A 26,088-nucleotide genomic window follows, 5' to 3' on the forward strand; every position below is an offset into this window, starting at 1 on the left:
CACATCCAGGTACCTACCTCCTCTGCAGTGGAGAGAAACACCCACCAGCCATACATGGGCTCTTCTGGAAGGAACTGAAATGGAGTCTCCATGGCAGCTCCCCATCCCTGGAGCTGGCAGAAAAGGGTAGAGACGAGAGACCTCTAGGCCCCAGCCTCTACCTAGGTCTTTTGGAAACTGTTTTGGGCTTTCAGTACAGAAAACTCATTCGAGAGTGCTAATTCTCCTTTCTGGAGTCCACCCACCAGCCATACATGGGCTCTTCTGGAAGGAACTGAAATGGAGTCTCCATGGCAGCTCCCCATCCCTGGAGCTGGCAGAAAAGGGTAGAGACGAGAGACCTCTAGGCCCCAGCCTCTACCTAGGTCTTTTGGAAACTGTTTTGGGCTTTCAGTACAGAAAACTCATTCGAGAGTGCTAATTCTCCTTTCTGGAGTCCACGAGAACAACAGAACTAGGTAGACTTCTCTGCATTCTGGGCGGCATGTTTTGCATTTGTCTCAACACGATGTCAGTCTCTTACCTGCAGAGCCAGCCAGGGTCACAGAAGTTCATCAGGTGGTCCTCTGTAGATCACTAAGCAGCTGGATGAGGCTTGGGAAAAGGCACTTGGGCCTCAGTTCCAGCTGTCCTCGCCTTGCCCTGGGCCCTCAGGTGCCTCTACTCTAGGTGTGTGTGTGGAGGGTGGGGGTGGGATGGGGTTCCTGCTCTCTGCCTTTGTGTTGGCTAATCTCCTCCCGAGGTTATTGTTGTTGCTGGAACAGCTTTGGGCCACTGGACATAACATTGTGCCTCAGTTTTCCCACAGCTAAGTGGAGCTAGTCAAATAGTGTATAGATTTGGAAAGAAGGGTCACTCCTGGGTTTTCATACCTGCTCAAAAGATTGTTGTTGTTTTTTTCCTCTATGTATCTGGCTCATCTTTATGGTATTATACTCACACTGGTTTAGACCTCAGTGACCCACATTCAGACCTGATGACTATGAAAGCAAGTCCACATTCACTGATGACTCAGAACTTGAAAGATGAGCTACGTGAGTCAATGTGAGCTGTGGAGATTTTAATCCCTCCACCCGCCCTATTGTAATGTGCCCACCAACCTACCTTTCTCTGATGTCAGTGGCCTTGGCCTTCCAGGGCTTATGTGAGTGCACGGGGAAGCCGGGGTGAGTTGGCCACAACCACTCTCCAAGACTCTATCCTCGTGGCCTTTGGGACGTGAGCCCCTCAGGCTTCATGGTATGCAGGCAGCTGTGCAGCCAGCAGCGATCTGAACAGGGAAGCAAGATGAGGGGTGTTGGAAGCGGAGCCAGCTCCAAATAATCTAATCTAAGTGGAGGTTTTGGCCTCACCCGTGGCCAGAGCCTCTCCGCATGGAGGATGGAAGTTATGGTGAAAATTTCTAGAAAGCTTCAGGTCAGAGTGGGTGAGGAAGAGGGAAACCTCCCAAAGACCAGCCACAAGAGTTCATTTGTTGCTCTAATAAACTATGTCACCCCTACCCCGTTCCTTCTTCCTACCTTCCTTCACTCAGTTTCTGTTCTTTCTTTGTTGCCTTTTTTGTCATTTATAGTCTAGACCAGTGGTTCTCATCAACCCCACCTGGAAACTTGTGAGAAACGCAAATGCTCAACCCCCATCCCAGACCTATTGAATCAGAAACCCTGCGAATCAGGCTGGCAATGTGTTGTAACTAGCCCAGGTGATTCTAAGCACCCCCGCGTTTAAGAAGGCAGCTCTAGTCTTCTGTTCCCCCGTTAGGCTGTAGGCTTCCCGAGACACTGGCTACAGAGGGCTGAGCGCGGCACCCAGGGGCACAGCCCTACACAGGACCTGTAGCAGAAGTAGAAAGAGGACCAAGGGGGCAGCCTGTAAATAATTGGGGCCTGGGTTCTGGTTGGGTGACCCTAGTCAAGTCACTCACCTCTCATCTCTCGGACTCTTTGTTTCCTACTCTGTAGTGTAGGCGGGAAGAAGCGGGTCTCTGCGGTTGGGGTAATTCTCACAGTTGGGAAGTCTGGATCTGGCCTGCCTCATTCTTATTCTCCTGCCTGCCGACTCCCTGCTCAGCCCCCATGCAACCCTAGGTTTCTCCTTGTTCTCAGTTACTGTTTGTGTATATGTGAGAGAGACAGAGAAACCGAATCTAGAAATGAAATAGAAACGTGTGGGAGAAGCCATAGCCTCTAACAGAAATGGGGCCACGCTTTGAGTGTGTGCTCTCGGCCGGTTGGGAGATGAAGGAGCGGCGTCTTTCAGGAGCTCAGCTGGGAGAGAGGAAACGGGCTATGCTGTTAGGTGTCAGAATAGCCAACTAAAACCACAAGGCTTTAATCACTCACAGTGATGGCTTAAGCCAGTCTAAAACCGGAGAAGATGCCTGACCTCCTGTTCCATTTCCCCTCATGGAACTGCAGACCAGCCCCAGGGTTAGGTGGATCAGCATCAGTGTGCAGAGTCGTCCCACCATTGAAGAGCTTCCAGAAAAAGAGTTTTATGAATCCTGAGGTGAGGGGAGGGGGGAAGGCTAGGAGTGGAAAAGTACTGGGTACTGAGTCAGAATGGGGAAGGTGTCTTCAGGGTTTCCTCCTCCTTCTCTCCTCCCTCCATAGGAGGCCTAGCAGATACAGGCACCTTAAGAGGACCTCAGTTAAAGAGACTTAGGAAGGAAGGCACCTCTGGATTGGGACTGTAATATTCAAAGAGCAAGCCCAGCCCGGGGACTGGGGTGGGGGGCGAGTCCTTGACTGCACCTCCCTTCAGAGATGGTGCACATTCTGCCATGGGGAGGGCTGCTTCCTACCTAGGTCTCTGAGCCAAGGCCTTTGTAATTGCCTATGGTCAGGCCCGAGAAATCACATAATCACATGTAAGTTTTTCACTAGGAACCAGATTGCTCTTCTCTTTTAAGTGGCCTGTTCTCACACCTGTTCTCACACCTGTCCTCTGAGTCAGCTCCTCCAGCTTTCAGGCAAGGATCAGGGTACCTGCCTCTGCAGAGACACAGTGACTTTCTCCAGGTGGAGCTCACTTGTCACCACTCTTTTAGGCTCAAAGCTCTTGGTTCCTGTCATTTTAAATCACAGGTATCTCTGGGAAATCATTGAGAGAACTAAGAGCAAACTCCCATGAAGGGTTCACATTATTGGCACATATAAGACTCCATAACTGTTAAGTGGCACTCTCCTTACCCCTTTTCCGGAGATGATCAGGGAAAAATTGATTTTTCTTTTCTCTCTCTCACCCTCCCGCCTACAATGACTTAGCTCCTTGTAGCAGAGATGGGTATATAACTAAAATGGAGGTGACACACAGACATGAAGAGGGAAGTGAGAGCCAGCAACTGGACTGACCCACAGCAATTTGTTAATATTGATAGAAGAACCTGTAGCCTTCTGAACACTAATTCCAATAAGATGACTTCCACAGTGACCAGAACTCTTTCCTGAAAGACATCCAGTTGTGTGAAAAAAAAGTTGTATATTCTCATACAAGTTTTACTGATGTTAAAGCTGACACTGAATCATTTATTTGCACAGTCTATACTATTTCCTATTATATTTTATACTGGTATATCCTGTCTTTCCTATTGGATTGTAAGCTTCTTGAGGGCAAAGACTGTGTCTTGCATATCTGTATATCAACCAGAGTACACTACACTTAAACACATGCTGTGTGGATAAATGGCCAGGATGCAGAATCTCAACCACAAAACCAGTTCTTCTAGCATGGACTGGAGATTTCTAAGTCCTATATTTACCTACTTTTACACACAATTGTTTCCTATCTTGCCAGGTGGATTGTTTGAGGCTTCACAGTACCTGGCCCATAGGTGGCTCTCAACAAATAAATACTTAGTATATATTTCTCAGAACAGTCTTCCCCAAGAAACAGAAAATTAACTGGAACTGGAAATTTAATCCTCTCAAACTCCGTGAAGAGTCACCTCTGGCATGTGAGATTTCAGGCATGATCAGACCATATTGCCTCTTCCCAGAATCCATCAGAGGCGGGCCATAAGCAGATGAAGAGCTATTTCCAAGAACAGTGAGCTAACCCACACCCTTTGTTTCAGTTTGCCCCAGTACTCAGACTTAATTGGTGGAGATTTATGGGTTTGTATATAATATGCTTGATGGTTATTTTTTATTAGTTACTCATCTCAGCCACCATCTGAAACTGGCTAGTGCAATCAACTCTAGCTCTTGACTATGACAACCAAAGTGGTACTGAGAAAGAGGTCTTTGTGACCACAAGCCAGATAGCTGGAGTGTGTTCTAACCGGACAATTTATATAATTTGGGTCTAGAAAGAGATATTGTCCTGTCTAGGCAAACTCAGCCAACTCTACAATCCTGATATACTCTACTCCATCCTTCCATTCATCTAGCCCCTCTGGCACATGAGCAGATCTTAGGCATATAGCTCAGTTGGACTGAGCTTGTCCCCGTTTTCTTCTCTGGTGATTTCTGACTGTCTTGTGGTCAGGAGCTAGACTCTGGATTTGTTCTCCCATTGACCACGCAGAAGAACAGCCACCAGAGAACTTCTAGTTCAGCATACCTCTAAGGATCAGTGGTTCTGACTGCTCAACAGAATTACCTAGAGGAGAGTTTTAATAATATGGCTCCCTGAAACTTATCCCCCAAAGATTTCAATTTAGTCAGTCCAAGTGATGTTCAATTAGCTTTATTTTTAAAACCTTTACAGATAATTCCAATACATGGGCAAGTTAGGGAACCACTGAACAAATTCATATCTTCTTGAGATCGGGAAAAACATGAATCTTCCCTCCTGTGTCCCCCAATGACTAGCACAACGCCTGATGCATAGCAATCACTTAATAAATATTTATTGAGTCAATGAGTAAGTGAATGGCTGAAGACAGGATGGTGGATTGGAAGTACAGTCAACCTAGCATCTTACCTAAAGGCTAGGCAAGGGCCAGTGAGGTGTAGAAGGCCAAACCAGCCACAACGAGGCTAGGGATAAGAATAAAGCAGCAGGGCAAGGTGGAGGTGAGTAAAAGAAAACTGGGTAATTTTAGCCCCACATGGAAGAACATAACCCTTGCCCTTGAAAATGCTGTTCCCCCTGTGTTGAGACCTAAGGAGTTCTGCTTCTAGTCTCAGCTAAGAAAGTAAATCTAATTGGTTACTTTGCTTTGCTTCGCTTTGCTTTTCTCCTTTTTCTCTTCTTGCCTTGCATTGTCAGGGTAGTCTACACTTCGTTTTCAGGCTCAAAAGTCTCTTCTTGGCTCCTCCTTAGCCCATCATGTGCCACTTGCTCCCATTTCTTTACATGCACGGCCACCCCGCCTTCTTTCAGGTCTTACACTGTTAGATGTTCTCCCTTGTCAACCCTTGTCTGTTCTCTCTTCCTGCAACGCTCGTTCTCTGCCCATGCCCCCTCCACATTTCCTCTAACAAACTCCAGTGCACCGTCACATCACAGCTAAAAACATCACCTTCACTTTCTGTTACCCCAGGAGGCCGTCAGCTCCCAGAGGGTGAAGTCAGTCTGCTGTGTCCAAAGCCTAGCCAGCAGGGGCTCCGATATTTGTGCAATGATCAGAAACAGGAACAGGAAACCAACAGCAGACACTAGTTCTGGGGTTTGTTTGTGTTCCTGTAAAGCTGGATTCTGCAGACATAAGATCATGGATTCGGATTTAGAGAGGGGCTGGGGTAGGGTGAGAGTTTTATTGAGGAGAAAAGTGAAGGAGTGAAGATGGGAGGTCCCAAAAATACCGGAGAAGAGGCAGTATGCTGCCCACTACATCACTGAGGTCAAAGGCCGGGTGAGACCATCTCCTGTGGTCATACTCGGCCATGGCAGGCCGCCAAGCTGGTTCCACACTGAGAACCGCGGTGGCCGCCCAGGCTTGATGCGTGGGCGGCTGGTGGGAGCGACTCGCGGACAGGGTCAGGTGCACGGCGCAGGCGGGCGGGTGAGCGAGGCTGGCGCTGGGGGCAGCTGATTCGCTTGCTTGATGCGCTGCTGCCTTGATTTAGTCTGACAAGTGGAGGCTGTTGTGAGAAGCGGCCTGGATTTTTGACATTCAGCAAGCCAGAAATAACCAGCTGGGCTTCTGGCGCTGTGGCCACAAACGTCTTGCACTTCTGAAACAATGGCCTGATTGAAGGGGCTTTTCGCCAGTGCTGACCCGTGCTGTGTGTGTCAGGTCTGGGTTCTAATCCACACTCAAATTCTAACTCCATGGTTTAGGAGAGCCACTTGAATTAACTGCAGCTCAGCTTTTCCTCTGTAAAACAGGGTTGTTATCTGACCTGCTTCCATCTCTGCTGGAGAATTCTAAGTGGCTGCCCTGTCCCTCCTGATCTCGTGGCCTGAACTTGATGTCTGCTACTTCTAGAAGCCTAGAACTCCACTTATCCACTCTGGGAGAGACTAGTAGATGGTTCCTGATTGAAAAGGTACTGATTAACCTCTTGTGAATCATGGACTCTTTGAGAATCTATTGAAATCTACAGGCTCTCTCCCTAGAAAAATTTATACTGACTAAACACTGTTTACAACTGCAGGGATTTACTGATAAACCACGGACTCTTGATTTAACGTCTCTAATCTAGTCCAACTGCCCCTCTGGTGGGTTAGGAGACTGGCCAGAAACCAGCCCACAGTGTCCTCCCCTCCAGGCCCCACCTTCCAATCCTCATACACCACTGCCACCACCTTTTTACTCTTTTCTCCCTCCAACCACCTTCTTAACCATCCCCCACACTTAGGCACTCTCAAGAGGGAATTTTATAAATATTTATAAAAGGCGAGGAACATCCTGTAGCAGAAAAAGTGAAAAATAATACCCCCAGTCTTCAGAACCGTGCCTGAAACTTCTCTCCCACCACCTCATCCTTCCCACAAGCCTGGGGTTTGGGGGAGGGGCCTGCTGCCAGGAATAGGAGCTGAAGCTGCTGCAGCAAAGCAAGCCCCACCCCTCCAGAATCAGCACCAGCAGCACTGCCACATAAAGCTTTCTACTCTAACATCAACCCGCAGCCACCTGGCAGGGGGCAGAAAGAGCCAAAGCTGTTTTGCATAGAGGCTTGCTTGCCCACAGTATCTTGTTACAAATGGGCTTCTTGTGCAATGGGGAATTATGGGGAGGGACCTTTTTAATGTAACTGCAAGAAACAGCTCCAACAATGGATGATTCAGGAGGCTAGTAATCAGCGCTCACTCCTACCACATTGTTTCAATAAAATTTCATAGCCTAGCTAGGGGTAGTCAGTAAAAATATAACTTCTCGCTACTCAAAATGTGCAAGGGACCAGTGGCATCCACATCACAAGGAGCTTGGTAGAAATGCAGGCTCTGTCTCAGACCGAATGAAAGGAGATTTGCATTTTAAAGAGATTTTGAGAAGGTCTGCATATGTGTTAAAGTTTGAGAGACCCAAAGTCTGCTGATAATGGTCATTAGTAGAATCCCAGTCTCCCTTTCTCCCACCTGGGAAAACCACAACAAATGGACAAAATTTCTCCAAGCTCTGCTTGCAGAAGATGATGGATATGCTTACAAGGAGGACCCAGTACCCATGGACACCCACTACCTCAACCAAACACCTCACCCACCTATTTGCAGAGTCACCTATTTTGCGTTACTTCTATTATTTTATTTTCTGGGAAAACAGAGGTCTTCTATCTGGAGATGAAAATGACGAGACCCCCACTTGAACAAAATCCAATTTGGCTTTAGCTTTGGCAGTAGCTCTGATCTCATTGCTGCTGGAATCAATTCCTAGGTCTAACTACCAAATACTTTAAGGAAAATGGGAGGATTATGTCCTGGAGCTGCCGATTTGCACAGCCCAGTACTATTTTCACTTGCCTTTGGAAATGAAGGTGCAGAAAGCATGGGAGGTGAGGAGAGCACACACTTTACTTCCAGAGTGAAACAGACAGGGGAAGGGTGTAAGAGAAGTACAGAAAACTGCTCAGGGGAAGACAGGCTTGAGTGACACCTGCTGAGACAGATGCTTGATCTCCCAGGATGTCCCTCCCTGCCTGTTCTCTACAAATACTGGGGGTTTTATGGATTAAGAAAAGAGATGCTTGGCCCGCTTCTAAAAAATGTAATGTGGGCTCTTTGCTGTTGTCCTGGCTTTTAAAGAGGTCAAAAGCAGACCAACTTCAAGGTGTCAGCTGCTCTGTTTGCAGCCTTAGAAAGACATCCTTGATCTTTTATTGTCCTGCCTTTGCTCAGAGCTGCAAACTCTCCCTGAGGAAATGGCTTGCCTTAAAAGAGATGCTGTTGCTGAAGATGTTTTAGCTTCACTTCCAATCTCTGACTCCTTGCTGAAAGTAATTGCAGCTGTGGCATGCCCTGTGCCTTTTATTCTTGCCTCTTTTATTCTCGTCCAGAGTACCTAAGTGGACAGAGCTGCTTAAAATTCAGTGGGACTTCAGTGTTTCCACAAACCAAGAGAAATAACTGTAAGCAAAAGTGTACAGTCCAGATTATACAGTTTTTCTTTTTGGCCCTGATTCAGCTGGTGGGACAAAGTGATTACTACTAAGAGTCTTGGGTTAGTGAAACAGAGAGGCACTGGGACTGCACAGCAGCCCAACATCCAATTGAAAAGAAAAACAAAACTTCACCCTCAACACGTAGATTTCAGGCAGTTTATTATAGATGCTACGAAGGGATTTATTTTTCCCAAAATGGTTGATTTAGAGGCATCCCAAATTACAACACTAACATAAACTCTCAGCTCCAGGCAGCTTAGTTACTGTGGGCCCAGCTATTCATTGCCCTGCTCTCCTGGGCAATCCAATTTTTTTTTCTTTAAAGCTCAAATTTACTTCCTCCAGGAAGACTTTATGAATGATCTCAGTTCATAGGGAATTCATCCTTAACGCAGGGGAAATTCATTTCTCAGGAGCAGAATATGCTATACCATCACACTCCTGTTTTCGTGTAACCTTGGAATTACTCTCCAATTATTTCATTCTTGTCTATCTACACAGATTCATCAGTAGCCTTTTATGTTCTGCATCTTTTGTTATCTCCCAGGCTCCTATTATACACAGTCAGTGCTTGATCAATATCAGTTGGGTTTACAGAGACAGTAATCTCTAAGTGGCAGACCCTTGGCTCATTCATCTGAGACCCAGGGTCTATTAGGCAGATTGAGAAAGGGTTAGGACTATTGATTCAGGGACATTCTTGGCTCTGTATGAATTCTTTGTTTTTAAAACAAAGGTTTTGCCTCCAGTGCATTGAAGAGACATAACTCCACTGTCAGCATATTTGTAAGTATCTACTTGTGTTGGATCTCATTGTCTGGCAGGAGTTCTCACACAGATTCCCTCACTTTGCCCTGTGTACTCCCCAGAGACAGGGCAGGTGGTAGAATGTGTTCAGGCTGGCTCTGTGCTTAAGGAAAGTGAACAGGGCAGTTCGAGAGTACATCTCAAATTCCCCCAGTGTTTTAAACAGCCAAAACTAATGAAAAAAAATGAATTTGTTTTACTCACAGGTGTTAATGCTCCTCCAAAAGCAGTTGTTTGGCTAGCTGGGCTGTCAGTGGCCATTAACCAATAAGGCCTGCAGGTCTAGATCAGAGCAGTGTTCTGATAGTAAGGTTGCTGTCTTCTACTTCACGTTACTTTCATCCTAATGTGATCTCTGTATTGCGTGTCTGCTACTTGCAAGGCACTGTGGTAGGCTTTAGAGATACAATGGTAAATAGACCTTGCTTATAATCTAGTGGGATAGACTGGAGTTAATCCAATAAGTAAACAAGTAAGTATATAATTATAACTGTGATAAAGGCCCCAGAGGAAAACAGGATGCCCTGCAAGAACGTTGTAAGAGTTTATATCTGATCTAACGGAGCTGGGGAGGGGAAGGTTCGGGAGGCCTTTTCAGAGAAGGTAACGTTTGAGCTGAGCATTAACAGAGAAATAGAAATTAAAAAGTAAAGAGGGATAAAGGAGTGCTTGAGATGGAAAGAATTTGATTATTGCAGGAACCGAAATAAAGTCCTTGTGGCTGGATTAAAGGGAATAAGGAAAGCAAGGATTGGGAGAGGTAAGCAGGGGTTGGATCATGTGGGGATGTGTAAGCAGTATTGAGGAGTTTGTCCTTTGCTTTGGAACCATAGAAAGCTATTATAAGCAAGGGATGGGAACATTAAATTTATGTTTCCAGAAGATTGCCCTGGTGAGACAACGGTGAATGAAAACAGCATTACTCACGTCTCTTCCAACACCCCCATGTAGCGGCTAATGAACCACCCAAGTCTTGTTTCTATACCCCTGAGCCGAAGTGGGTTATGCCTCCCCAGGCTCTCTGAAAAACCCAGAGGCCTTGATGAAATGTATGGGAAACTTGGTAATAGTCACTGCTAAGGTGTTCAAATCTAGGCTGCTTTAAGTCCATCAGCATTTTGCCTCCACTCCCAAGGAATACATTCTTAAAATTATAACCCTTGTGTGCCCATGCTCAGGCAGGTTCACTTCTGTTGGATCACCGTAATCATGGCTTTGACTATGAATTACTAATCACAAATTAAATGATTAGCCCGAGGTCAATGGACTAGTCAGCTGCCGTACCAAGGACAGCTTTCCAGTTCCCTGCACACATGTACTCCTGGGGAATGTTGTCAAGGGCTTCTAATATGGGTCACTTAGAAAGAGAGAGGAAGGAAGGAAGGAAGGAAGGAACCCAAGAAACTTAGAAAGAAGGAAGGAAGGAAGGAAGGAAGGAAGGAAGGAAGGAAGGAAGGAAGGAAGGAAGGAAGGAAGGAAGGAAGGAAGAAGGAAAGAAAGAATAAATGAATTCATGTTCCCCCAAACACTTGAATTTGTTCTTTGATAGTCATATTTATTCTAAGATTTATAAGTTCCCAAGATCACCTTCCAGAGTAGTCAGAAACTCTCTTTGAGTGCGAAGTGATTCCTTATTTGAAAAGCATTTTTAACCAAGTTTGGTTCTGCCTGAGCCACGAACATCCTTTGTAGATGATGCTGGCTTACTTATGGGCTGTTCTACCTTGCCTTTTCCTGAAACTACTGGTATAGTTGAAACAAGCCTATGAATAACCCCTGGATTGCCGAAAAGACATCTTAATCCTCAACAGGTTTTGATCTGAAAAGTAATCATTTGTTCATTAGTTTTGCTTTACAAAATTTGTATTGTCAGCAGCTTGTATCTGGGCCCTTCCCCAGCCCTCTGTGCCGAAATAACCCAGGGTTACCCATCCTTCGGCATTTTAAAGGAATTCCAGGAGCACTCAGTCAAGCCACTGAATAAACCTGTGTTATTTCAGGACTTCTGAGCATGGATGTTTCAGGCCCCGGTAATGCCACTAAAATTAGAAATGACTTATGTGCCAGAGGTAGCATTCTGCCTCCATCAGACGTGGTAGCAAAGCATGTGGAGTCTTAAGGGTGGCTTCTCTAGGAAGAGAAGCAACTTGAAAAATTGGAGCTTTGTGCCCAGCTTTGTCCTTGCAGACCGAGCTCCCTCCCTTCAACCCACTTCTCACTCCATGAGCTGATTTGTCCTGACAGCTGCCAAATCAGTCCTCTCACTCCTGGGGCTTGCTTTGGCACTGCCACAGATCTTTCCTTTCAAAGTCCACTCCTCATTTAAAAAATGTTTTCAGTCTTACTTTGGGGGTGAATTAAACTGACCTAAAATTCTTCATAGGAAAAGGTAATTTCAACTAGCAAATAGGTTCCAAAGAACATGTAAATCTATGGTGCCAGAACTTATCCACCAAATGCAAATCTGTATTAGGATATAACTCAACTATAAACAGTTCTGAAGAAGACACAGGTCAGAAGGAAAGCTGTGATGTCTGTTATCATCTTTCTATGTTTTTATTCTTTCTGATCCATGCAGTATGAGAATGCCTTCTCTGTTCTGTTCTTCCAAATTAGAACAGCCCCTCTGTTTGAGTCTAGGACATGTTCTTTGCTGGGCAGAGCCTGAATCCAGTCTAGAGTCTGATGGAAAATAATGGCGTGTTCCTCCTTCAGTCACTGACTGATCATCCCATCTGTCACCAGCTGATGGAGTAGCCTTGGGCAAACCACATGACCTCTCCTTCCTTTCTTTGTTTGTAGAATAAAGAAAATATTGCTCCTATGCTCTCACAGAGTTATTGTGAAACTTATTTAATTTGCAGTATGTGGGCGAACTGTGCAAAGTTTTAAAATAGTACATAAATATAACCATGCTATTACCTGAAGTAGTGTCTTTCTACCATTTCTCTCTATTCTCCCTGGAAAAAAAAAACAAAGAAACAAAATCCTTGCCAAACTATGTGATGGCATGCCTAATTTAAGTCCTGGTCAGAGTAGATCCATCCATGGGTTGTGGGATCCATCTACGGGTTCCTAAGAATACACATATGCTGCCTTATTTGCTTTCTTACAGCCTCCATAGCCTGTAGCTCATGGTGGGGAGAAGTCATACAAATCCCTGGAGGCATAGTCTGTTGCATATTAATATAACTGCTGTGAGGTGTTTAGCCTGGTTGCCCATATTCGGAGAGCTTGAAAAACATTTGTGTGTGTGTGTGTGCTAACTCTGACAGTGTCTTTCTTACACTGAAAATTACTGGGGGCAGAGAAAATTACTGCCATCCCCTTTTCATGATTCAGTGACTTCCAGGCAATGAGCAAATGCTTCTGTGGGTGAAAGGGCTGTGGTCCTAGTGCTGGCACCAATTAGCTGGCATGCGTGGGGTATGGCTCTCAATTTCTCTGGACCTCATTTTCTTAAGCTAGAGGTTTCCCAACAGTGCTCAGTGAAACCCTTCAGTGGGAGGAGGAGTAGAGATGGGCTGTACTATTATTATTGTTGTAGTTGTTATTATTATTTAGCATGTGGGGAATCTTTATAAAATTTGGGCTAAAAGGAAGTTTTGACACTGCTGTCTTCTAGCACTAACTTTGTATGGCCAGAAAAAATTCTACCAAAGCCCTCGCTGATTGCTTCTATGAGATACATATTTTCATTCAGCCAGATTTTTCTTCCTTGTTCCTTCAAAGCTTATAAAGTTTGGGGAGTAATAGTTAGAAAAGAGGTAATCACAATTACGCCTTGTAGATTAGGAATTCTCAACTGGACCCATTCATAGTCTGGAAAGGTTTTCTCTAGGAAACAGATGTGATAGGTTTTTGGTCAGGTGAAACGGGACCAGGACTGGAACCCCGCCATAGCATGGCCATCTCCCCAAGAGATGATTATTAGGCACAGCTTAGAAATTTGCCAGTATTTCTTGAGCTGCTATACTTGCCAGTAATGAAATGTGAACTTCTGGAATCAGTCCCATGTTCTGTCTTCTGAAGTAGTTTTAATTAAAATAGACAGATTTCGACATAAAATGTAGAGGTGGAAAATTCATTAAAAAACTAAACTGTGCAATTTTTCAGAAGTGGCATAATTCGCTAGTCTCCTTTTGGCCATCAAAATGCTGTGAATGCCATTCACCCAAAGGTTGCTATGACTTTGTCAAGTAACACAGGACCAAGATTGAGTCTGATAGACTAGGGAGAGTAATGTACCAAAAGAGGCCCTGAAAATGAGTCTGCTGCAAAATGAGTAAGGTCCCCAAACAATTTACATGGCCCTCCCCATCAGGCCCACTATAGTCAACTGAACGAGAAAGCAATGACATCACACATCTAGAACCTCTTCCTTCACTAGCAATTATTCTCCATCTTGCAAACTTTCTGAGGCCCTCCTTATTCACCAAAAAGATTGCTCTGGTAACAGAGATGTTGCGAACATGTAGAAGCTGGTAGAGTTCCCAAACCTGTCTTTAAGCTCTTCTCTAAACCACAGCTGATCCTTTCTGTCTTCTCTCTCCTCCTTCCTCCACCCTCACACCTACCCCTCGGCAATCCCACAGAGTGTCACTGTAGTCCTGCTCTTGTCCTCCATCATAAAACTCTTCTATATAATGCTGAGTGTCTGGAAACAATCTCTTGGAAATGTGTTGACACTTCAGCACTCTTCTGAAGTTAAGAGGTAAATTTCTCAGGAAATCTTTAAAAGGAGATTGAGTTTTACTGTTCTGAGTTATGGCGCATGGAGAGAGAAGCCAAAACAAAGTATTATAAAAGGCTTAGAGAAATCCTAGGGTCAACACTTCTGAAATAAAGTTTTATGACCTAGTTGGAATGTGGCACAAGTTGCCTTTTTGGTTCATTTATTTAAAACAATTGTGACATCACTGCTTAGTCACTAGTCTATGTTTATCCCCAAGGCAATGCCTAACTAACTAAGGTGCTGGCAACCATGAGATGCTGTTTCATACACAACAGGCATCGTGTTCTGTTTTGCTCATTTGCAGAAGAATGCAGCTTTCTCACACAACGGGTTGTTGTTTTAACCAATCAGTGAAACAAAAACTTCAGAAGAGAAATTAAGTCTGGAAAATCACTATCTATCTTAAAAGAGAGAACTATTTATTTTTTTAAAATAAAGTCTCCTTTAGCTTTAACTGCATCTTACAAGTTTTTTTAAACTTTTCATTTTAAAATGATTTCAAACTTACAAAAATAGTGTAAAGAAATTCAGTATACCCTTCACCCGGATTCACCAATTCTGGGATAACATTTTTTTCTTTTTAATCGCCTACAGCACCTGGTCTTCCTAGGTGGTCTCCCATCCAAGTACTAACCAGGCCCAACCCTGCTTAGCTGCTGAGATCAGACAAGATCGGGCATGTTCAGGGTGGTATGGCCATAGATTGGGATAACATTTTATTATTCTTCTCTGGATATTATCACCACCACCACTGCCATCATCATCATCATCATCTGATCCATTTGAGAATTGTTTCTTATGCCCTTATTTCTAAATATTTTAGTGTATATTTCTAAAAAACAAAGACATTCAATCTAACACAGTATAATTATCAAAATTAGGAAATTTAATATAACACTATTATATAATCTATAGACCTTATTCAAATTTTGCCAGTTATCCCATAAATATCCTTAACAGCATTTTTTTTGGACCCACTACTTTCATTGTCATTTATTTTTAAATAATTTATCATTTATAATGTGAACTCCTCTTTAACCTATGAGTTATTTAGAAGATTGTTTTACTAGTTTCCAAGCATATGTTGTAGTTAGCATTGTTTTTAACTTCTTTTTATTGTTAATTTCAAATTTAATTGCATTATAGTCAGTATCTAGTAGATTTTTCATATCTAGTAGATTTGTTGTTGTACAAACCTTTTAAATTCTTGCTAAGTTTTCATTTTATCTGCTCTCAGTAATCTACACTATGATTATAGTTTTGTTGATTTCCCCTTATAATCCTCTCATCTTTGGCTTTGTAGTTTTCAGAGTTATACTGTTAGATGCATGTGCTATCAGGTTCATGAATGATACATCTTGGTAGATTCTTCTATTATTATGTAGTACTTTTTTACCTTAAATTCTATTTAGTCTGATAAAAATATTGCTATACCAGATTTCTTTCTATTATTATTACATGGTACATCTTTTTTATTCCTTTATATTCAAACTTTATCTTTTGATTTTGTTTTAATTGCGAATCCTGTAAGACATATATAGCTGGAGTTTTGTGATATCCACTTTGATAACCATTTTTACTAAATAAATGTAATCCCTTTAAATTTATTTTGATCTATTTGAACTTCTGCCTTCTTATTTTGGGTTTTTTCCTTGCCATGATTTTTTTTCTTTGCTTTATAATTTTTTTCTTTTCTGCCTTCTATCGTATTAATAAAGTTTCCATATACTTAGAGTATTTTAACAAATACAACTTTATTTGTTAATTTCAGTGGTTCCCTTTAACTTTTTAAGCATACATATTTAACCATAAACTTTTCTGACAAAGGCTAAAGTTATTTAGAATTTCCATCCTTCGCTTTACTATTGTGTAGGCCTCATAAAGATTGAACATGCTATTCCTTTCCCCATCTTATTATTGCTGTGTAGAGCTCAAATTGTATCCTATTTTAAATTAGAAAAAAAATCAATGTGTATGCCGTTAAGGTCAATAGTTAATTAAACTTACTAATAAATGTTATCAATTCCTGCTTTAATATTATTTTTTATATTTCATGCCTTGGGTTCACTTTTCTTCTTAGTGAATAACATCCTTTAATATTTCTTTTAGAGGATTTTTTGACTCTGTTATTATGACTCTGTTATAAAAAAATCTACTACATTGACAATATAACATATATATTGTCTCTAGAAATTTCCAAGTTCTCTGTATTGATAGTTGTCTGTAGTTTTACTTCAATGTGTCTGGTAGGCATGAGCTTTCTTTATTTATTCACCTTAACACTCAGAATGCTCCTTTGGTATAAGGACTCTTCTATTTTTTCAATCGTGTAAAATATCTCTGCTATTTATTTCTCCAAATATTGTTTCCTCATTTCCTTCTTCAGAACTCCTATTTTCTGTATGTTGTAGCTATTCAAACTACATTCCTTGTCTTTTTAAGAATATTTATTATCTTTCCGTATTTTTGGCTGTGTAGGGTTAAATTCCTCTGTGCTATTTTCCAATGTATTAATTTTCTATGTAATTGTGTTCAATTTAGAGTTTATCCTATAAATTTTAAATTCAAATTATTATAATTTTTAGTCAAAGATTTCAAGTTGTTTATTTTTACAATCACATAATTTTGTTTCACTTCTGCCTATTTGTGTTTCATATCATGCTCTTTTAAAAAAAAAAAAATGAAAGCTAGTCCTTCATTTTATTTCTTTGAATACTCTGGAAACATTCTCATTTCAAAAATATATTTCGGGCTATCATATAATATGATTTTATTTGGAGTGAATAATTTGTTAACTCACTTTATTAACATTAGATTTTTTTCTGGTGGGACTTGGAATTTTGGTTTGCAAACTTTCCAAATCTTATTTGGAAAGATTTTCACTTTTTTCTCTCCCACCTCCCCCAAATAGTAGTTTGCAGTTGCCTCACCCAGACCCAGAACCAGGTGGGGCTCCTGTCTTTTGGTGAGACTGGGAACACCATAGATCTAGGCACTGAGTCAACAGGTAGCTTTACTCAGTTTCTATTCATGAGACTCTGTCCATAGCCTCTTACTTCCCCAGGCTCCCAGTTTGCCAAAAGTCATGATCCCAAATGAGAAATGATCAGATTCTAGATAAAGGTTGAAGGTAGATCCAACATTATTTCCTGGTGCATTTGTTGAATGATATGAGAGAACAGTTATATCTAGGTTTTGGGACTCAGGCACTGAGGAGCAGAATTGCTATCACTTGAGATAGGGAAGATTGAAGATGGGGCAGATATTGGAGCAAGGGAAGATCGAGAGTTGATTTGAATTTCAGATTTCTGTTAGATATCCAAATGGAGATATTAAGTAGGATACATGGACCTGGAGTTTGGAGAGATATATGAGCCGGAGATTTAAATTGGAACTGGTCAGAATTTAGATGATATTTAAAGCCATGAGCTTGAAGAAGAGCACCAAAGGAGTGAATATGGGTAAAGAACAGGACCAAGGACAGAATCTAAGCTTTCTCTAACATTAAGAGTTTGGGAAGAAGAATGGGAACCATTAAAAAAAAATTAGAAAAGTGGCCAGTGATGTAGGACAAAAACCAGGGAAGCATTGCATCCTCACACAGAAAAAAAGAAAGCCTAAGAGAATCAACTGTACCAATGTCTGCTTAGTAAAAAGAGGACTAAGAACTGACAATAGGTTTCAGCAGAGTCGGTAGAGTGGGCGGGTAGGAGAATGCCGGCAATTATTGGTAATGCTGGCAATTATTTTTAAGTCTACTTTCGTGAGAGTGCAGAAGTGGGGGTGTTATCTATTCCCACCAAACTCTAGTTTCCCTAGTTTCAAGAAGTAAACTGGCTTTCTTACCTTGCTTCAGATGGAAAAATCCCTTTACTTTGCAGAGAGAAAACTTCCAGTGACCTCTCCTTGCTTTCGTTCCTGGAGCACTGTAGATTTCTGGTTTGTGGAGATGTTTATCCATGAGCCAGCTACACAACTTTCATTTTCTATTTTATCTCTTATTACTATGAGTTTAGAGCACAAAATTGTATCAAAATATAAATGTGGATGCATATTGATTGCTTGGAAGTTTCTTACTCTCTTCAAACACCTGAACATTTTGGATGATGTGTGAGTTAACCATTGCTGTGGAACTATTAATCCCAAAACTTAGTGGCTTAAAACAGAAATCATTTGTTTAACTCGTGATTCTGCAAATCAGCAAAGTAGGATGGATCAGCTGTACATTTGCTGTTTTTTCTGGGTTCTTTCTTGCATCCATGGTCAGCTATGTGTTAGTTAAGGAGCTCTGCTTCTGGGGATTACCTGGCTACCAGCTAAAGCCAACAAGGTGAAAGGTTGACTTGGCCATGTGGTCATTCACTATCTAGCAGGCTAGCTCAAGCTCTTTCATATGGTAACTGGTCACAGTTCTAAGAGAGAGAGAATAGACACTCATAAGGCCTCTTAAGGGGTAGGCTTGGAAATGGCACGATGTCACTTCTGCTGTGAATTATTAAAGCAGGTCACATGGCCAGCCCACTTTCGAAGGGTAGGAAAATAGATTCAATCTCATGATGGGAGGAGATGGAAAGCCACATTGCATAGAGGCATGGATACAAGGGAAAAAATGATTTCAGCCATTTTTACAACAATGTATTACAAATGGAGTATGAAATGGACTCGAATTATTGTAAGACGAATTTAAATTAGGTATAAGGAGAAAAGATGTCAACACTAGCACAGGCAAGTAATTTTTGAGCATTGCATGTAGAGGAGGTGGTAGTAGAGGCTCTGTATCAGATTCAAGACAATCAGTTGATTATTTGCCGTAATCTAAGTATGTGCTAAGAGCCATGGGAGAGTCACAGAGGAACTCTTTCCTGCCTTTCAAGTAGCTATTACTTGAATAAGGAGTGCAGGGCAAGCCTCCAGCTCTACAACAAGGCAGAATATTAGTGCTATGAGATGACTGGTAAAAGAAAAATCTTTGGAATGAGGTAGAATTCAAGTATAGGCTAAAAGGGAAAAACCATGGAAAAATTAAAGACTCAAAAGAGACAAAGATTACAGGCAGTGGTTATACTTTGGCCAGCACCCTTATTTAATTGGTAGAGAGGCCAAAGGCTGAGAAATACATCAATCACGAGAAGACAGAGGGAACAGAATCCAAATTCTCCCAACTGATTTTTTTTTTTTTTAGTTAAACCAGAAAGAATTTATTGCTTTTAACTTAAAGAACACTTGTATCAACAAGAATTCTGTAAACCTCAGCAAAGATGGGTTCTAGCTTGTGGTAGCTCTGACAGATTTTCAGTGTGTTCCCAAGGCATCCCCTTCATACCATAGCCATCCAAATGAGGCCAGGAAGAGAGCTCAGAGGCTGGTGCTCAAAGGGTGCATTGACCTGTGGGTCTCTAGTCCTGGCTCCAACAATCCCAGAAGTTTCTTTGTTGTAGAGTTAGGTTGTTCTATAGATTCTGCAGAACTGAAGGCTCCCACTCAAAATGTCTTTTGGTTACTTTTCCATTTGTCTAAATCATCCAGTGATTTTTTTCATAGGATCAAAATTTGACTAGGCTTTTGATTCCCAAAAGTTCTTGGCTGTTCTGGTTAACTCATAGGTTGAAGACAGGGACTAGGGCTGGTCTTCCATGTGTCTTAAAAGGCCTGAGGACCACGGCCCTCAAAGGAGCCAGATCCATCCAAGTCATTGCTCCTCACCAAGGCTTTGCTCTCCTTGGAAGCAACCATGACTCCACCCACTAGAACAGAATGAATCTGGCAGGTAAGCCAGGCATCCCTCTAATGCTCAGTATCTTTTTCTTAAAGGATGGAGAGAGATGATGCAGAGATTAGTCGATCATCCCAATACAAAAACTAGTGGACATTTCTAGAAATAAGTAGGAAATATTTAATAACTGTGTTGCTCGTACTTCTATCTTTGAAATAAATTCGATTCAACACTGCATTATGAATATGAACTTGTGTTACATGAAAGATTATTTTCTAGGTCAGAGAACAGTAAAGAGATGGAAGCAAATATATGTGAATGTGACTCTGCTAGAAACTATGCTTCATTTTTGCTCATTCATCACATATAATCAATTTCAGTGTTCTTTCAGTTCTGACTCTAATATTTCTAAGATCCAATCCATTCACTACTGCCATCCCCTTAATTCACAACTTCATCATCTATCAGTAGGATTATTATAATAGTCTCTGTTATGAGCTAAATTGTGTCTCCCCCAAAACTCCTGTGAAGGCATACCCCCAATACTACAGAGTGTGACTGTATTTGGAGAAAGGGCCTTCAAAGAGATAATTAAGGTAAAATGAGGTCACATGACCGGTCCTTAATCCAATAGGTCTGGTGTCCTTGTAAGAAGAAGAGATTAGGACTCAGATATGCACAGAGGGAAGACCATGTGAAGACAAAGGGAGAAGACAGACAACTACAAGCTAAGGAGAGAACTTCAGAAGAAATCAACCCTGCCAACATCTTGATCTCAGTCCTGTAGCCTCCAGAATAGTGAAAAAATAAATTTCTATTGTTTAAGCCACTCAGTTTGTTGTACTTTGTTATGGCAGCCTGAGCAAACTCATACCTATCTGAGTTCCTTGCTTCCAGTCTTGTTCATCTCAAATTGATACTTCTAAAAGTGGAATTATCCATCCTAATCACTATTTTGACTTTGTCACTTGCCTGCTTAAAATTCTTCAGTTAGCACCCTACTTCTCACTGAAGTGTTTCTACATTAACTTTTCTGGAACATTAGTTCTATAAGATGTCCCCTGGTTCTGTAGGTTGGGAAACTCTGCAGGTCTTCAACTTGAGAGGGGTCACAGTACACATATGCATATTAAAGGTTCTGAGTCATTTTGTAATAAAAAACAAAAACAAAAACAAAAACAAAAAAACGTGGTTAACTTGATTTAGCCCAGTGTTTGCCAAATTTATTTGACTATGGAGTTTTTTCTCTTCGTGTAAATTATATTGTATCCACTGCAACTTGTGTGTCCTGTAATAATAACTGGGAAACTCGGCCCTCCACAATCAAGCTCACATACTTTGGCATGTCATGCAGGATGAGAGTCACAAGATTTAGCAAACGAAAATACCATACACAGAGTTAAATTTGAATTTTAGATAAGTCTAAAAAATTACTTGTTTATCTGAAATTCAGATTAATCGGGCATTCTGTATTTTATCTAACAACCCTGTACAGAATGCTTTGTGACCCATAATGTAGTGAACAGACTGAACCCAAATGAATTTGATAAGAATTTTTTACCTAGTTAACATACTAGGAGCAGATAAAGTCAAGGTTGATTCTTGGCTTTTAGTGGGAATACTTCAATTTGCCACCAACCCTTGTTTACTTAAAGAAGTGTCTCTCTGTCCTGGCTATACATTAGAATCATCTAAGGAGCTTTTAAAAATGCCCACACCCCATCTTAAATCAAGAGATTTAGAAATGGAGGGTTGCTGAATGGGTAGTTTGAAAGGCGAGGCAGGAGCACAGGAAAGTGAGGCATCTGGGGAGCAAGATTTAAGGAAGCCCTTACCCTCAGGGCCAACCCTGTGCCTGCACAACCCCAGGAGGGAGAGCGTCCTTAAATCTTGTGTCCTGTACACCTGCCCCCTGGTCTCCCCTAGTCAGGACCCGGTAAAAGAAGCGCATGCAGAATTGTGGAGAGGGGCTTGCAGGGGAACTCTGAGCAGCCCGGGTCCCAGCTCTGCATTTTGTTGCTTTACAAGGAAATGGCAACCTTCCAGCAACAGACATGAACTCTAGCCCATAAGCATGAGTCAGGAGAGGCTTTACCAGGCCAGGTTTTCCTGAAATATAAACTTGCAGCTGGCTCCAGTTTCCTCTAAAAGGCCACTTATAAAAATTGCAAAATGCCTGAGTTCCTCTTTTTTTTCCAGTTAAGGCTGGTGATAGCTTCGGTTTCATATTTATGTACAGTTTTAATTTTCTGAAAGCATAATGAAAGTCTACGCTTCACTTTTCTCTCCAAGTTTTTATAGACTCTCATCTTTACTCTCCCTCTTCCTCCTCTTCTACTTTCTGCCCTTTCTTGTCAGTGATTTCATAGCCTGTCACTGACAGTCAGGTCAAAAAGGCACACTTGTTAATTCTTACTGGAGGCAGTGACAAGAAAAGCTTGCCCAGGAACAGCCAAGGGCAGCCTTGGGAGGCCAGCTCCTTGAATGGTCTCTTCCGTCACTGGCCTCCAAGTTCCATGATGTCATTAGCATTCTGCCCCTGCACCATTATTACTGGCTGGTGGCCAGATCCTTAACTGCTGATTCCCAGAGGCTCTTCAAGTTTTAAAACACCAGGGCAAGAAACTTTGTAATTTTCCAGTGCTTGGAGAAAAAAAAATAGTAGTGGTTGGTGGAGGCTCCCAGCACAACCCAAATTAACTTCTTTCTATTGTGATAATTGCATGATTTTCAATGAAGTTCTTCCTGTAAATGGATTCAAAAAGTATCAATTCACAGGAAAATTTGGAAGAGAAAAATAGGGAAGGGGTCAGATAGGGCAGCGCTTGCTGCAATTTCCTGGCACTATCAAGATCATGAAATTGTATGGGTGTATTTCACTTGGCTTAATAGCTATGTCTCTATAAAAGTTACACATAAATGGAATTTTTAAAAAATTAAATCACTAAAGGAAGCCCAGCGTGCCACGTGTTATAAAGTGAATTATCTTTATATAATACACATTGTCCCTTCCACGCACACACATTGATTTTCTTTTTTTTTTTTTAATATGTTTGAATTTTTTACAGGCTAGATTTTCATGAGGTAGGGTGCCTCTTACTTACAATGATGAATTGGTCTCAGGTCACAGTTGTTCTCAGGCTCTGAAACTGAACTTTTCGTGATGTTCTCCTGAGAGAATGAGTAGCTGCCAGGTTCTGTGGGGACTTCTACGCTGAGAAAACCGTTCCTGTGGGTACGCTGACCCAGAATTCTCCTGGCCTACCTCCAGAGTGATGTGGGCTCTGGGGTATCCAGATTTCAGTGACTGGCCATTGGAAGAGTTGAAGGAGAACATTCTGGAGCTAAATGTTGCAACAAGAAAAGTAGTGTGGTGTAGTGCACAGAAGCATGAGCTCTGTGACCAGACTGCTCTGCCTCTGCCTCTCTCCTCTAGCTGGGTGACTCCCTGAACCTCTATATCCTCGTCTGTAGGATGGAGTGATGACAATAGCACCTACCTCAAAGTAGCATTTGGCATATAGTAAGCACTTAAAAAGTGTTATCTAGTTTAAATTTCCTGGACTAGCTCTATTGGGGTTGGAGGGAAGATATCAGAAGACCAAAGATGCTAATATCTACTGAATGCTGGTCCATGCCAAGTACATGCTGAATAGTTTCGTTTAATTTTTACATCACACACACAGTGCCAACAAGTTATCCGTACTTCCCATTAGAAACTGGAGCTCAGAGAGGTTAAGCAATATTTCTAATGTCACACAGCAGATAAGTAACAAAGCAGATATTTTTGAGCCAATGCTATCACTCTTTTCCATCTGTCTTGGGCCTGAGGAGATCAAAGCCTGAAAACGACTTTTCAAAAATGAAGGCTTGGGACCTGGGGGTATTCGAATTTGGAACTAAAATTATTTCAGAAAGTAATATCAAGAGAGGAAAGAAGGGAAATTCTTTGATTTATTGAGAATCTACAGTGTGCTGTGGGCACTCCAGGTAGAAAGATAAATAAAGCCTCGCCCCAGCCAGTATAAAGATTTAGGCATGAAGAATGTGCTATTAAATTCCTCGACAAAAAAAACAACCAACTTTACCTGAGGAAGGCTTCAAAGGAAGGTGACATTTGAGGGCTTTCCAAGTATTATCTTACCTAATCCCCTCATACTTGGGGAGGTAGGCCATATTATTACCCTGGGCAAGGACAGATAGTTACCAGAATCTAAAGCCCTCTTCTAACTTATTAAGAAAACCTGATTCGCCTTGGGGAGGCAATATGGTCAGCTTAAAGGCTACATTTTCCAGACTCCCCTGCAGGCAGCTATGGCCCATAAAATGGAAGCAGAGGTCATGGAGTTAGACTTCCAAAAAAGTTTCTTAAAAGAGGTGTAGACTACCTCATGGGCTTTTTCTTGCTCTTGTCTCTTTTGTCCTGCTTCCTGCTTCCTGCCTGGAGTGCAGCTTGATGACTAAGGCTCTAGCAGCAACTTGTGACCTTGAGAAAGAAAGCTGCAGACTAAAGATGGTAAGTCAGAAGGACAAAGGAGCCTGGGTCCCTGATGACCATGACTGGCTGTACAAGCTTCAGACTGCCTCCCTCTAGACTTATTTGTTTAAATGAAGGCAAAACAAATTTCTATCTTATTTAAGACTATTGTTTCTGGTTATTGTTATTAGCATCTGACCCAGTTGCTCACTGGCATACAGCCCTGAGATTATTAAGTGGTAGTGATGGGATCTACACTCAAGCAGCCCGATTCTCCAACCCACATTCTTACCCAGCACCCTACATTGTTGGGGCAAGCCTGCAGCCCTCATGCAACCCAATAGCCGAGCATGTTTCCTTGAAATTTTAATCCTTTTCTTGTTAATTGTTTGACCCTGGCTTTAAGCACACAGTACTCATTATTAAGTACTCAGTAGCACTTAATAATGCATGTTGAATGAATATAATGAATAATTGCCCTCAACCACTTCCCACAGGAACTGTTTTTCTGAGGGGCTGAAGAATGATCCCTGCTTCTTGGATTTCCCCAGGTCAGTGTCAGCATGAAGCATGTGAGAAATCTGAAGGGCTCTGAGATATTAAAAGAAAGGAAAGAATAAATTAGAAATGTCAGATAAATATTCAAATGAAGATATACACAAAATCTCATTTAACTAAGAATTCTTTTAATGATGAAGCAAAATTGTATGGTTTTTTTTTTTTTGTAGGAAACACTAAAAAAAATTAAATGGGATGAAAGTAAGAGTTGCTATCCCAAGTCCCTTTTTTAAAAATTTATTTTCTACTGATTGCAAAAATAACAAACATGACTACAAAAAATCAAAAGCGAAAGTTCTCTCATGGCTCCTATGTAACAGATTGGTAAATATCCTTTCAACTCTTTTTCTATATGTAAAAACATATTAGATATATAGGGTTATAAAAATGAGCTCATGATATATATACTAGTTTGCAACCTTTGCTTTTTTTCACTTAATATCATATCTTGGACATTTCTCCATTTCATGCATTTAGATAAACCTGGTTCTACTTACAGCTTCAGAGTAGCCTTTTAATCTCAAAGTTCCCCTTTAAAAAAAAAAAGTGTTGGATGTATCAGTGCCCTTGCCTTGTAATGTGTCTTCAGGTGTTTACCAGAGGTGGTTGACAAGAAGGACATCAGGGATTAACTCTCACCCCTAACTGGAGTGATCTGGGCCCTGGATGAGTCAGATAGGCTAGGAAACATTCAGTTTTAGAAAGAAAAATATTCTAGAATCAGTGTTTTGTGGGTAGAAAGGCGTGAAGCTCATAGTTAGGAACAAACAACTTGGGCTGACCCGGATAGTCAATAAGCTTCTAGGATCCCTGAAAATGGCTTCCTCTACACCTTCCTGGAAACTGCAGGCACTGAGGCTGGTTTGAGGGTAGGATGGGGTGATCATGTAAGAAGGTATTATTCTACGACCCCACAGAAAAGCAGTTCCTTGATTAGCCTTCTCCTAGAGCATTGAGAGCCTGAGGGTTGCTGGGCACTCACTCTTCTGGACTCAGGTAGTGGGGAAAAAGTGGTCAATAAAGGAATCCAAGAGGTATAGTCTTTGCACTGGGGGAGTTTAGGCTCTAGATGAGGAGATGGATAGTATGAATCTCACTCCTACCACTTAAGAAAATCAAATATGCTCACTGTCCTCATAATTATCCTAAACCCGTAATTCAACCTAGTCAGCTACTGTAACCTGAGCGTACTTGGTAAATGTTGAGAGCAGCTGCTTTAAGCTGATAGTCATCTGGGCTCAACTGAGGAGACTTTGAGGAAGAGGTGAGTTAATCATCAAGCAGGAAAGGCGTCCCAGAGGTCAGAGAC

The 26,088-nt window shown here is 41.8% G+C and overlaps 1 pseudogene; it reads right to left on the reverse strand.

Moving 5' to 3' along the window:
* Positions 1-14,616: 14,616 nt before the first annotated feature.
* LOC112482465 lies at positions 14,617-14,735 on the reverse strand (annotated as a pseudogene).
* Positions 14,736-26,088: the final 11,353 nt, after the last annotated feature.

Source organism: Pteropus alecto, unplaced genomic scaffold, assembly GCF_000325575.1.
Source record: "Pteropus alecto unplaced genomic scaffold, ASM32557v1 scaffold276, whole genome shotgun sequence".
Lineage (NCBI taxonomy): Eukaryota > Metazoa > Chordata > Mammalia > Chiroptera > Pteropodidae > Pteropus > Pteropus alecto.